Raw genomic sequence first — 14472 nt, forward strand, 5'->3', positions numbered from 1 at the left:
TCAATCATGGTCTGATTTTACAGTGTAAAATTTCCAGCTAACTGGACCTTGCTACTGCGTGCAGATCATCTGTGACCTTGTGATGGGAGGAACTCAGTGAGTTCTGATTAAAATGAGGATATGCTGATGACAGTAATTACTACTATTTGTAGGTCAGTGACCAGTGATTCATATTTATTTATGTTCTTTAGTGAAATGTATTTATGCAGTTTATCCCCCCTTAATTAAAACAGATTAGTGGCTATTCACAGACATTATTGTTGTAATATGTTTTTAATAACACAAATAACTTTACATCTCCTTAACACATTGATAACTTAATTAACTTTAACTAATAACTTAATAGCTCAGACTTACAGTTAATAATGTAGACTAATACAAGCATCCATGATTTCACAGCTAAATCCTTCAGACAGGTATTTTTACAGCCTAGCATATCGCCCCCAAATTAGCCTTCAACAGTCTTTGAATCGATATACTGAATTGTATAAATCTAATATCAGGTTAAGCAAATATATCACTGCAGCGAATATATTCTATCTCCTAATGATTATTAGTCAGTGCCTGCCACATTGAACTAAGGATACCAAGCAGGGGTGATATACACTTACCTTCCCTACTGGTTCATAAATGTGAGCATGTGTGCCTCCACCTCCTTCTGCACATGCGTTTTTGGCAAAAGAAAGGGGGGGCCTAAATGGGATGCATAGAGCCAGACACTGGTGGGGGAAGCTACCCATGATTTCCGCTACCAGTTTGGGTGACCCAGTCTGAAATGGTAGAACACCACTTCTGGTACCAAGTATTCTTAAGGCTCAGTCCTGGGGCATAATTCTAATTTCAGGGCTCAGTATTGCATTTGACCCTTCACGTTGGATACCTCTGCTATTGTTCAAAGAGCTACTGGGACTGTACCCGTTTGGAAGAACTTTGCAATCTTGGCATCGCTGTTGAATTTAGGCCATTTAAATCTAGAAAAGGCCAAATCAAGAGTAAAAGAATGAAGGATTTGGATTGCTAAAATGCTCCTCAATTCTATTGTCAGCTGCAAGACCTTTACCAAGGGATATCTATACACTCTAACCGTAAGTAAATATAGATGGATCTTTTCCAGAGTTTGCTTTGATGCCCTCCCTTCAACACTGCTGGTGGGAAGATTTCAAAGGACTCCTTATTTACAAAGAAATGATTCTTGTGGATCCAGGGATCATTTTGCCCATGTCCTCATAAAGTGTTCTTTTTAGGTGTCCTCAAAACATGCTTTGACGTTCCCAATCAACTCTAAATTTGAGGGTCATCTTGAGACCTTTTACGTTTATTTCTTTTTAAGGGATGCAAACTCTACATTCAGGTATTTTCATAAAGCCATACAGTTGTGCAACATTTGATTAGATATGTTATCTTATTGTCTTATTGGTTTTCCCCCCTGATAATGAATTGCTGTACCAAACAATTTCTGTTTTCCTGCTGCAAAGGCAGGTCAAAGGCTATAAGAAAGATGTTTAATTTGCCTTCAGATTTGTATCTTGCTCTCACTGATTTGTTAAGTGTCTTTATCAACCTGATTCAAGTACAGAGCATACATACTGTAAGTAAATAAACTGAGGGCAAGAGGCGCAGCAAAGTGTACCAGTAATATAAAAAGAGAAGAAACCTAAGCAAAAGAATAAAAGTGTCTCATTCAGAGAAAGAGGAATCCAATCCCAATGGAGATATATTGATAAAACCTATAAATATCTGATGAGAATTGCTTTTATTTATTTTATTTATTTGTAAAACGACATCTTACTCATTTTACCATACTTGCAATTAATTACTTAAATTCCATCTTATTCTCCTAAGAACTTCAAGTTGAGTTTGGATCCATGACTTCCCCTCTAAACCATTCCATTAATCACTGTCCCGAATCAAAAGAATATTGGTTCTTCAGAACACTAACCAATCTTATATGAAGAGAGTCTTAGAGAGCATGTGAAAGTTTTCCATATTACATTTGAATGTTAGGAAATCAAGCATCAAAGATCACAGATATTTGTTAATAAGACATTATGCTGATAATATCATACTGAGCCTATTTCTTGTTAGCCTCCCACTTATATCCATGGAATTATTCAACACCTGGAAGAATAGGACTGTTTAGCATGATGATAATATTTTGGTTAGCACACTAAAACCTCACAGTTCTTTCTGTTTCCAAGTCATTCCTGTTTTTCTAGTAGCTTACAGTAATTGAAATGACTTTTTGGCACACCACACCACATGTAACTTGTCTTAGTTATATCAGGGTTCAAAACTTTCTAGATACAAAAATACCCATCCCCGCCAATGGACTCCTTGGAAGTTGGGTTAATTTGGTTGACTCTGGCATGGGAACAGGTACCTGTATATGCTAGATACCTTCTGTCCTTTTTACAGAAGAAGGGTATCACTGATTATTTTAAAGAATATTCATATCACTTAATATGAGTCAGTTTTAATTTCATTAAATCACTCAAAAGAGTCTCACTATTGTGTAATAGTTAAGACACGAGGCTAGAAACCAGGTGATCATGAGTTCTAGGCCAATGATTGTCTTTCAGCCTGGGAAGGAGGTAATGATAAACCACCTCTGAAATCTTGCCACAAAAACAGCAGAGTTGTCTAGATGGTTTCCCAGAATCAAAAATTGAGTCATATGTTCTCTCCCTCCCTCTTCTCCCTCCCTCTCCCTCTCCCTCATCAGACACACACACACTTACTTTCTAACAGACAAGCGTATTGTTTTTCTGTTTATAATTTTCCACTTTCTGAAAATTTCAAGCAAATTACTGGGCTCCTTTCCTTCCTGCCAGTTCCCAGGATCTAATTCCCAAATATGGATAGTGGATACTGATCCTAATATAAATAAAAAGCAACAAAGTTGAAGTACTTTTTTCAAAGTTTATCAGAAAATAAACAAGTGTTATATGGTTCCTTGTCAGCATCTGCCACCTGTTGGTGAGATATCACCCATGTTATTCATAAAGCACAATAAGCAGCTAGTAAGCCTGGAGAAGGAAGTTTTTAATTTAGATGAACTCATAAGACCTCCCACATGCATATTTTTCATTTACAGCCAATATTCTTGCAAACAGCTACAATGTACATGTTATAGTCTATTTGTTAGTATGCTTAGCTGAGATTTTATCATAAGTCCTATGTTATTTAAAATTCAACTCAGTTTCTAAAGAAGCAATTCATTTGTAAAGAAGATCAGTCTACATATCAGCTGAGCTAAGAAAGTTGTATGCATGATGATCGAGTATATCTTAAGCCTTTCTGAATGTGAAGAGCAGGCAGGATCTCTACATTTCTGCTTTATATACAGGTAGTCTTTCACTTTAAAAAGTTTGTTTAAGGACTGTTCAAAGTTACAACAGCACTGAAAAAAGTGACATGACTATTTTTCACTTACAGCCATCCTCACAGTCATGTGATCAAAATTCAGATGCTTGGCAACTGACTCATATTTATGATGGTTGCAATGTCCCAATGTCATGTGATCACATTTGACGACCTTCTGACAAACCAAGTCAAAGAGGAATCCAGATCCATCTATCAACCGAGCTACTAACTTAACAGCTGCAGTGATTCAATTAACAATTGTGGCAAGAAAGGTGATAAAATGGGGCAAAACTTGCTTAACAAATATCCCACTTAGCAACAGAAATTTTGGGTTCAATTGTAGTCATAAGTAATGAACTGGAATAAGACTGCACATTCTCCTTGTCTTTCTTTTTCCTTTTCTCCATATCCCTCCCCTTGTGTCATTCATCAAAACAAGGCAATATAATGAAAATGCTACTGGGAACAAAGTTCTAATATCCAGAAATAACTGAATATTCTATTCTGTAAAGCTTATAAAATGATTTTTGTTTTGCTTTCCTCTTCATATTAAGTCAGCACTTCTGCATCAATATATGCATTATGTGTAATATCCAGAATATGTACATTATGAAACAATATATGTATCTTGAAGGGAGAATGGGTGGTTCAATTATCCATATTTCTTTTCTATATTCAAGTTGCATTTGGATTAGGATAGGACTAACAGATATGTGGGTTCCAGATTCTCCTGTTCCCATCTATTTATCTAAAATATATGGGTTATTTTATGAAATATTAAATGTGGTGAATTATTATGGAAATATTGAGCTGTATATTGAATACTGGATGCATTTAAAAGATAGCATTTTTCTATGATCTTGTAAAATGTCAGAAATGTGATTTTTATTTGGATAAAAAGAGAACAGTGTTATTTTTTTAATAACTTGTGCAATGCCTCAGTAATGTATGAACTAATATTTCCTGGAATAAGAGGAAGCAATTTATACATCAGAAGTAAATTTAGCATCTGCCTGGTTGCTAAGAATTTATTGGAACATGCATGGATTGTCCTCCAACTCTTAGATCAGCCCCAATTCTAGTAGGACTTCGTAGGACATTCTTTTAGTAGTTATTTCTCCTGAGATTACCTCACAATGGAGTTGAATGATTAAAACCATTGTGAATTCGCCCTTTTATAAAATTATCCCAATGTTATAGGAATTATGTCTTCATTATCTACTGCAAATCATTCTTTACATTGCATACTGAAAGTGGCAAAACAGTCAGGTTTATACAAGAGAATTTTGAAACATAATGGGTTTTAAGTCAAAAACCTTTCAGATTAATACATTTCATAGGAGACTACCAAAGAAATATAGTTCAGGAAAACTTTTTTTAAGAATTGCATATTTTTACAACCAAAGACAAGCAAATAATGTTTACAACATGGATAACCAATCTCAGAGATAAGAGTTTAATAATTACACACTTTTTACATTATGAAAATAAGTCATAAATAGTGTAAAAATAATTCTGAAGTTCAACTTCTCACAAAGTTGGGACAAAAACCAAATACAAAACTAAAACAGGAGCAATTAAAACATTTATAAGCATAAGAAGAACCAGAATTTTTTTTAAAAAGAAAATGAATCATCCTATTTGATAAAGCTCAGTCTTGCTTTAATTCTGAACCAGAGGCTACAACAATTCAAAAATTAATATCAGATAAAAATGGTGACTTAAATCTTACAACTATTTGAACACATATTGTTTTTAACCATGATATTATACCTAGAATGGGATATGAAAATGGCTTAGAGTATTAATGATTTCTTCCAAGTAGGAATAATTTTCCCCAAATAGCAGATTTCTGCTTTTAACAGATATCATTATGAAATATGGAAATACCTGCACATACAGATACTTTATAAAAAAGTAAAAAAGCAAATAAAATACAATATTTTCCAAAGCAAGCAGACAAATAAACAAAAACAACCTAACCCCAAACCAGATACATACATCTTTAAAAATAGGTTGTAAATTATTATAGTTTCCCAACATGTACAATGGCATAATATCCACAATGAACAAGCCCATTGGCTTGTATGAACATTAGAGATGACCATTTGTTCCATTTCACTTCTTCAAGATAGTGGTCCAGGACAAGCTCGGACAACGTTAAGAATATGTTAAAAAAACATACATTCAACCCCAAATGAAATGTTTTTAAAATATCACCAGTACCAAATATAACTGTGGAAACTGCTGAATTTTCATTTAAACATATATAGTAAGATCTGAATAAGGCCCCTATTCTCTGAAGAAAAAGAAAGATGCCTTTCAACAGTAATTTTTTTAAAAATAATTTTTCCGGTCTGTCCATTGTTTAATTGTTTGGAAAACTTTATCTAATGTTCAGACAGCTGTATTGAGAAAACATTTCTCTATATTTAGCCAGCCTTCAGATAGGCTGAAAAAAACCATTTCAAATTTACCATTCAAATCAATATGAATGAACCATTTATTTATTAGTTGTTGTTGTTTTAAACCACCATGATCCAAAAGGATTTGGTGGGTTTTTGCTATATGACTCTTACCATATAGGGAAAAAAAACGGGTAAGAAAAAAAACCTTCAGCACTTAATAACAATATTAATAGCTGACATTCCAGAACAAAGAATGCCTGCTAACTTCTCATAATATGTATTTTTTCTAAGGTACAGTATAGCTTATTGTATGAAAATTGTAAATCATTAATAGACAAAAGATGCAGATGTACAGCTAAAATCACATAATAAAATAGTAATGATAATTAGGAGGCTTGCAAAAAATGTATAATATTAACCTTACATATCTGAAGATGTCCATTATTCCATTTCCACTTAAAATTATGATACAAAACAGTTCTGTTATACAAACAAATCGAATAACATATTCTTATGGCTACCAATACCCTATAAAAATAAGGCTTCATCCAGGCATTCCAACTGGCCATCAGGGATGTCCAATTTGATTCCTAGATTGTCTCTGGCCTATTTCTTAAAGCGTCTTAATATTTTGGCACTTTTTATTTCAGCAAAAGTGAAGCATTCAAACAGATTTTCAGCACTCTACGTAATACTGTCTGGAGAGGACGTTATTCAAGTTTTTAATGACACAGATAAAGGTAAACAGGAGTTACCTTTTTCAGTGCTTCTCTTTTAAATAGTTTATAAATATTAAAGACTAGAGTACATACTATCACTTCAGAACATAGGCCAAGTTTCCTTGAGGTGATTAACCTCATCACAAGAGAATATCTCTGCAAGTCCACTGCATTACATATACTTCTCTTCTTATCATCCTATTTAACTGAATACATTAAACAAGTTGCTGGTAGAGATTTTGGTATACTTGATAAGATTTATATTGATATTGCTATGTGTTTTATTTATATAGTGGAAAGCAATATATTAGTCTGTTTTTCTAAATTAGCAATGAGATAAAATCAGGAAAGGAAATATTTAGCTTTAGATATTATGAGCGATGGTTGTCACTTTATGCTTACTATTATATCTTCTACACATAATACTTCTTTTTGTGGACCTGAAAATGAAACACCTTAAGGGATTTCAGGAAAGATGAATCAAAAATATGTTATTTCTTTGTACCTCTGAAAAACACTACCCAATAAATGTTGCTGGGAGGGAAAACTTCAAAAAATAAAGTAATAAGGAAAATTAGAAACGGGAAGTAAACAAATATATATTGTCTCCAGTCAGGATATAAAAACAAAAATAGGCAACAAAAAATCTATATTATTGTAAGACAAAAATTAGAAAGTTTAAAAACAAGAGAAAAAAATGCAATTTAAACTGTAATATATTAGCATAAATGATTAACTTGGAGGAACTTTGCAAGAAGAATGGAAAACATTTTAGCACCAAACTAATTCTTAAATATCAACATAAAGGTCTTCAGAACCTTTATGAACAAGTCTTCAGAAAACAACTACATAGCCAGACTAAGCACATTTTTGTTTTTAACAGGGATTTTTAGGAACCAGGCACCATTGTGGTATCTCCTTTTACTTCAAAATCTAACGAGTCAGATTAGCATGTAGAGTTAGCACAATGGTATCAATACAATGGAACTGATTTTAACAATATAAATAAGAATTAATCTATGAATAGCCTGAAACAGCAAGTGTTTTTTTTAAAAAGATCAGCAAACATTTGCAATGATTGCTACAGCTGGAAAATTACAGCTGTTATAAGACAAATTGCTGCTTCTGTTAATTTATGGCTACATGCTCATATTCTCAGTCCATATATTGTTAATTTCGGTACAGACTAGATTCTTTTCCATCAACCTGCCCACAGATTGATAAACATTTGTAAGTGTTCAATTGCATTTTAAACTTAGTGATTGATATCCTATCATTAACTCATTTAAATATCAACTGAAAAATAAACTAACAAAAAAACCAGGGTCAAAGGCCTGATTTTCTGAAGGGATCACCACAACGATTTTCTATTTTTGATTAGTATGCTTGGCCATAGGTAAAGCCACAGGTTTGATATTTCCATGCAGCCCAACTATTCTACTTCCTCATCTTGTATTCATAGAGCTAGTATTATTAGCTTTACAAACATAAAAAGAAAGGTAATGTTTAATGATAGTCCCAGGCATTTTATTTTATAGGTAAACTCCTATGAAGTGGAGGAAAAAGAACTTAAAAAATAATTTGTAAATGGCACCTAAGTTTATTTTTACTGTGGCCATTCAGACTGTAATGATCCTCATAAATAATTTGTTAGGAATGTACAGCCCAGTGCTTGTCCATTATGCTTACATATGAGTAATATCTGATCAGATCTAAATTTAAATGAATAGGGTTTGAGAAGATAGAGTAAGAAATAGTTTACATTACAGAGAAATGCATAAAAGATTGTAGGAAAAGGAGTGGCAGAGCCAAAAGAAGAATCAGTTTATAGTTTCTATGTATCCACATATAGACTATGGTAAATCCAATCCCTCTTGAATTCAGTTGATTCTAATGACAAAATAATGGTAACCATTATTTAAGCTTCTGTGCAATAGGAATGAGTAATAATAAATCAGTTTAATTGGAACTTTATATATGGTCCTGATGTTACACACCTAACAAAGATTAATATACAGGAAGTGTATGCATGGAATTCAACATTATCCATCAACCAGAAAAAATGGAGGTAATTGTTTCTCTCGCTACCATTAGCTCCACAGACATAATCTTTTTCTTGGATAATTGGACAACTCTTCAGAGTAGATTTGGGAAAATGTTTGAGGATGAATATTCTATGCAAAAAGAGAAAGGAGTTTCTATCTTACAAACAAATGATCTGCATTACATGGATAAAGTGTATGTTAATATATACTGAAATACGTGTATTTATGTGTGTGTACGCAATTATACATGCATACACAGACTAATTTTTCCTATTTTTGCATTTCAAAAATTTCAATTCTACCTTTCCATGCAGACAGGACAAATTTTGATAAAAAATATAATAAAACTACAAGAAAATATTTATTAAAAGCAGGCATTCATTTCTCTGAATTTCCTGAGCACTAAATCTTTTTTCCTCTGCTGTTGAGAGGTTATGACTGAAACACTTGCTAAAATGTTAATGTGAAAGCTTCAATATTGAGGAAAAGATCCTTAGTTCAAAAAAAGCAATAAAAATGCTATACATATATTGTTTTATTAATTATTATTTATATTTATTGGCCACTCATCTCCAGTAGATTCTGGGTAGTGCACAAATGATCTGTAAACAAAAAATTAAATTTAAAAAAGGAAGTAAGGGATATACTAAGGGTAAAAATAGTACTGAGATTTAACTAATATTTGGTACGGTGATAAATATAATTCCATTTACAAGCTGATAAAAATGATTTTTTTCAGCAATGGATGTTTATTTGTTAATCTAGTTTTAAAATATCCCTCTGACTTTTTTTTGGAATTTCTTATTTGGTCAGACCTTTAAAAAGTTACAGAACATTCATTAAATGTAATGACCATATGAACAATAACAGTATTTCTTCCTCCCCCAGCAAAATAATTAGCAACATTAATTCATTTCTTAGAATGCCTTCAAGTATACATTAGAATATAAGCTTAAATATAAACATATTAAATAGAAGGATTCAAAACAGAAACATTACAAAAATTAAGATGAAAATAGCAATATATTTGAGATACAAAGTAGCCTATGCTGTAGCTCCTACCAATTCCATACTATTTGGGTCCTGGAACCCCAGCAGTGATGTAGTATAATTTTTAAAAAATGAATAGATGAACAAGTTTTAAAAAAAGAGCTTTACTTTTGGAGAAGTCCTTATATATGTCTAAACAAATGCTGAAAAAAATTAAACACAAATATGTTCTTCAAAACGTGAATGTCTATAAGCATGAAAGCAAAGAGGCTATTTGCTTTAACCATTGATCAATTATAATTAAATATATTCTCCAAGCCCGTACATGCATATGCCATTGCACAGGAATTTCTAAAATCCAAATGGCAAACCATGAAAAGTCAACCGCATTTCATTATATGAGAAGAAGGCATTTTATGGTGACCTTTGTCAAAGCACTTCTTCTATCATCTTGAAAATACAACATGTGAAACACATATTGTAGCAGTCTTTGAATATTACATTGTCCACCAGTTGATACTAAGACCTATCATTGAATGATCCATTTGATGTCTCTGCAACTCTATCATCTTACTCATAAAGCATGATCTTCATCTTCTTTCATTCTTGGTAAAACTATCCAACATGTGTGGAAATCCATGCTTCTTGACTGTGAGCAATGCAAGCAAACAGAGGCTGATGAACAGGTATCATCCTTCTTTTTCACAAAGATGGTTTCATAACCCAGAAGACTGAAGGCCATTCACCGTCAGAAGGAACTGAAGTTCCCTCCAAATTCAAGAGCTTTGTCTTAATCTCCTTGTATCATTTTTTTGCAATAAGCCATGGTGTGACTCCCTTGAGATGATAGAAAGAACAATTCAACGTGTCAGGTGAAATTGGCAGCAAACAGCCATTGTAGCATATGACAGCAAGCAACCATTGTAGCACAACAAGCTGTTTTAGCACACAAATCATGCTTTTGCTCAAGCAAGTTTGGGAAATGGAGCAGTGATAGAGCTTATGAGGGTGAACACAGCAACAGAATCATTATATTCCAATGGCAATCTATTATCAAGTTCATTTGTGGTCACAAATTAATGTAACCTAATTCATGGCACTTCTTCTCCACGCTTGTTCACAAGCCAAATAAAACAAGACTGCAACCAAAAAAATAAAAGTAAAAAAATAATAATAATCCCAAAATGTAAAAAAGGAAAACTACAGAAATAATTCAAATGTCTATGAATGATCACTCTATTGGGATTAGCTCTGTAGACAGAATATTTGGATTCTGTACATTTATTGCACAGTTTATATTTGCCAGATTGCAGCCATATATACACATGACTACTACAAACAAATAGAAGCAGTGCTATGTAAACATATTTCAAACTTGTAAAACCAATGCTTCCATTTTCAATTATAAATACTGGAGGTGATGTATTATATACACAACTTCATGCTTGCAAAGTTAAATTCATCACTGCAAAGAAACAAAGAAAAACATTTTAGCAATATTAGTAGTATTCAAATATATGTTTCAACTGTACAAACAATACTAAACTGGATAAAGTGGAGTTCTTCCCACAGAATAAAATACTCTCAGTTTATAGGAGTAAAAGGAGGGAGAGAGGTTGTTTTTCCATTCTTCCTGCCGCATTACTGAAAGCAGCAATTCTTTTTTCTTCATTTGTTTATATTCTTTCCTTGGGTTGACAGGTGCCATTTTGCCTACTGATGCTTGATCGTATATAATATTGAAGAGATTAAAATGGAAAGCATAAAAGTATTTGAGTAATCTTACCTTTTGCCAGCAACCAGGCATTGGTAACCCATCTGGCCCCTGTTTGAATAAGGAAAATCAAAGTATACTGTTAAGTTTGATAATACACCGCACCAGTGCTAACATCATTTCATGCCTCAATTGTATTTAGGAAAATGAGCAAAATTCAAACAATATAACAGATGTAGTACATGGCAATTTTTGAAATTCTTATGTATATAATCATATGTTCCCCATGCTTTCAGAAGAGCAATTAACTGCAACCATACGACTGTACAAATAGTTGAAGTCAATTCAGAGGAACACCATACATTAACAAATGCCTTATTCCATGCAAACATATTTATGGCTTTGATCCATATATAATAGTGATAATGGATGACAGTTATAACCCCAAGCATGTTATAGATCTTTTGGTTTTGAGTAGGATTGAGTTAGTCCTTCTCAAGAAAATTAGATAGACTTGGAAAAATATAAAATAACCAAAACAACCTTTCATAAGCAAGCATCGCTTCTGTCTGGAATACACTGGAATTACTTTCCCAAAATAATATAATTTAGCTACACTCAAACAGGATGGCACATTTTCAATATGCAATGTTTGAAATTAAAAGTATATAAAGGAAAACAAAATAAATATAACTTCTCAGAAATTATGAAAAGGTAATGTCCATAACTGATGCTGATAGACATTATTAAGCTCATATAGAAGCATTAGTCTATTGCATCTGGTTAACTTGATTGGATTTACATTTATAAATGTTTAGGTTCTTATGGATGCTAAAAATTATCCATTTCTACCTGGGAAACTATTCTACAAAGTTTGCTAGTAGGTAAGAGGGGGCCTGTGGACTACTTTCTCTCTTTGCTGTTTTAACAATACTGGATATTGTTAATAAAACAGAGTACCTTAATTTTAAGTTGCTATTGGTTAAATCTGTGGTGTCTATCTTTGACTAAAATCAGAAATTTTGTTCAAATAAGTTTAGTTCTTTTGTCTAAACTATATTCTGATTTTAAATAGAGAGACTTCATTCCTATTAACTTCAGATCAATTATATCAGGCTGAGTCAACATAAGGTATTTGTGCAATAATTGCAAACAATAGCATATCTTTGTTCTGAAGGATAACAAGCCAAATGTTATTCCAATTATAAGATACTGTAGTATGTTATCAGGTACTATTAAATCTAAGAATTTGGATTCTGATAATTATGTATTTCTCATTGGTAAAGTTGTGGGATTATTAGATTACTTAGGATCACTACTTGAATATATATAGGGAGAGGCTTTATGTTACAGTATTTGCTTGAAAATTATAAGAAAATGAAACATACTTGTAATGTCTAGTAAAACATTTAGTTGAATGTTAGGATAAATTTCCCCTCCTTAGTTTATCATTTGATAACGTGAATAAAGAGAGACAGTTTGGAGTAATGGCTATGGCATCAGGTTAGAAACTAGGAGAGTTGTGAGTTCTAGTGAGGAGAGAGTACGTTCTTCAGGCACAGAGTCAGGGGTATGACCTTAGACCAGTTACTTTCTCTCAGCCCTAAGAATGAGGCAATGGTAAACCACGTCTGAAAAACCTTTGCGAATCTTCCAGAGATTTGTCCAGGCAATCTTCAAAAATTGGACATGATTGAGTAGAAGAGGGGGGAAAACCTTGAATACACATAAAAAACAACTAAGCAAAAAGTTGCTAACAGGTGCCTTAGACTGAGGACAGTTTTCACTGATTTCCAGACAGAACCAATACTATACTGTCAAATATATGTTAAAGAATTATGAAGGCATGCTTTATTTATTTGCAATCAAATATATAACAATATGTTATTGTTAAACGATGACAAACAAAATAAAACATGGACTTTATACTTAAAGGCTTTCCTGACAATTTAGATCAGTGTTTCTCAACCTTGGTGACTTTAAGTCCTGTGGACTTTAACTCCCAGAATCCCCCAGCCAGCTATGCTGGCTGGGGGATTCTGGGAGTTGAAGTCCATAGGACTTAAAGTCACCAAGGTTGAGAAACACTGATTTAGATTATAGATATGCTTTTAAAAATCCACTAAATCTTTCCATTCATTTTTAGAGAATCGTGCTTAAACTATACACACAGTATCAAAACATGCAGATCAAACATAGCTACCCTTTTAAAATGTTTTTGGCATTTTCTAGAAATGTGTAGATAATGATGATTTTTTTTTAAAAAAAACATATTTTCGTAATATTGAAATGTTTGCCAGATTGGTACAAGGGAAAAGGATCAACAAGTAGAATTTTAGTATAGGTAGGTGCTTGAATTCATGCTAACAAAGAGTAGGGGACTGTTGTATGTATTGTGGGAAATTAAGATCCAAAGGAAAGACTGTTATGCTGGAAACATTTAAGAAACAGACAATAAGTGCTTTGGGCTGCAGGCCATTAATTCCTTATGAAGGATTTATAAAGCTTATTTTTTAAGTGAACATAACATTGCAATCTGTAGTAGGCGTGATCATGGGAATAGCAGACAGGTAAATCTATTCAAGAACATTCCCCTGTTAAAATAACCTACATAACTATATAATTCTGTGAAAGAATATTTATAACCTAAACTGAACAATCTTGTGCTCAATATATCCTTTAGTTAGTGTGTCCCATAACTAAGTATAAATCTAATCCAGAAATCGCAGAACAAAAGCTAAACTGAGCATTCCAGTTAAACTGCCTATTGTAATGCATTATATCATTCCCCTCCATTACTGTAGATAAATTCTGCACTCTTTGAAACTGTTTGCATTGATCCTTAACCACACAGTGGGCCTGTCTCCCTGTCATCTATCTATTAGATAAGCAGAAGGTCAAGCATGGAGATAATGCTAACTCCAGGTCATACCTTCCACTTGTTCATCACTCTCTTTAGCTTCCTTCTGTACACTTGCCCAAAAGCAAATAGCAAACCAAGTTCTCAATTTCCTCATTGGCTTAATGAGAACAGATGATAGTCAAAGCAAATAAATGGAATATCAGGAACAGAAACCCCAGAGGTTGTCAAAGGATTACCGTGTGGGCAATTAAGAGTTCCTTGCCTAAATTGGCTGTTCATGCCCATCCTGTAAAAAGTTAATAAGAATAGACACATAAGATAGATTGTTTTGCTTGAGGTATATGGATCCCCAGTGAAGCCATACCCCCAA

The sequence above is a fragment of the Thamnophis sirtalis genome, unplaced genomic scaffold (genome assembly GCF_051295495.1).
Source record: "Thamnophis sirtalis isolate CommonGarterSnake01/CBP01778 unplaced genomic scaffold, rThaSir2_p1.2 scaffold_10, whole genome shotgun sequence".
Classification (NCBI taxonomy): domain Eukaryota; kingdom Metazoa; phylum Chordata; class Lepidosauria; order Squamata; family Natricidae; genus Thamnophis; species Thamnophis sirtalis.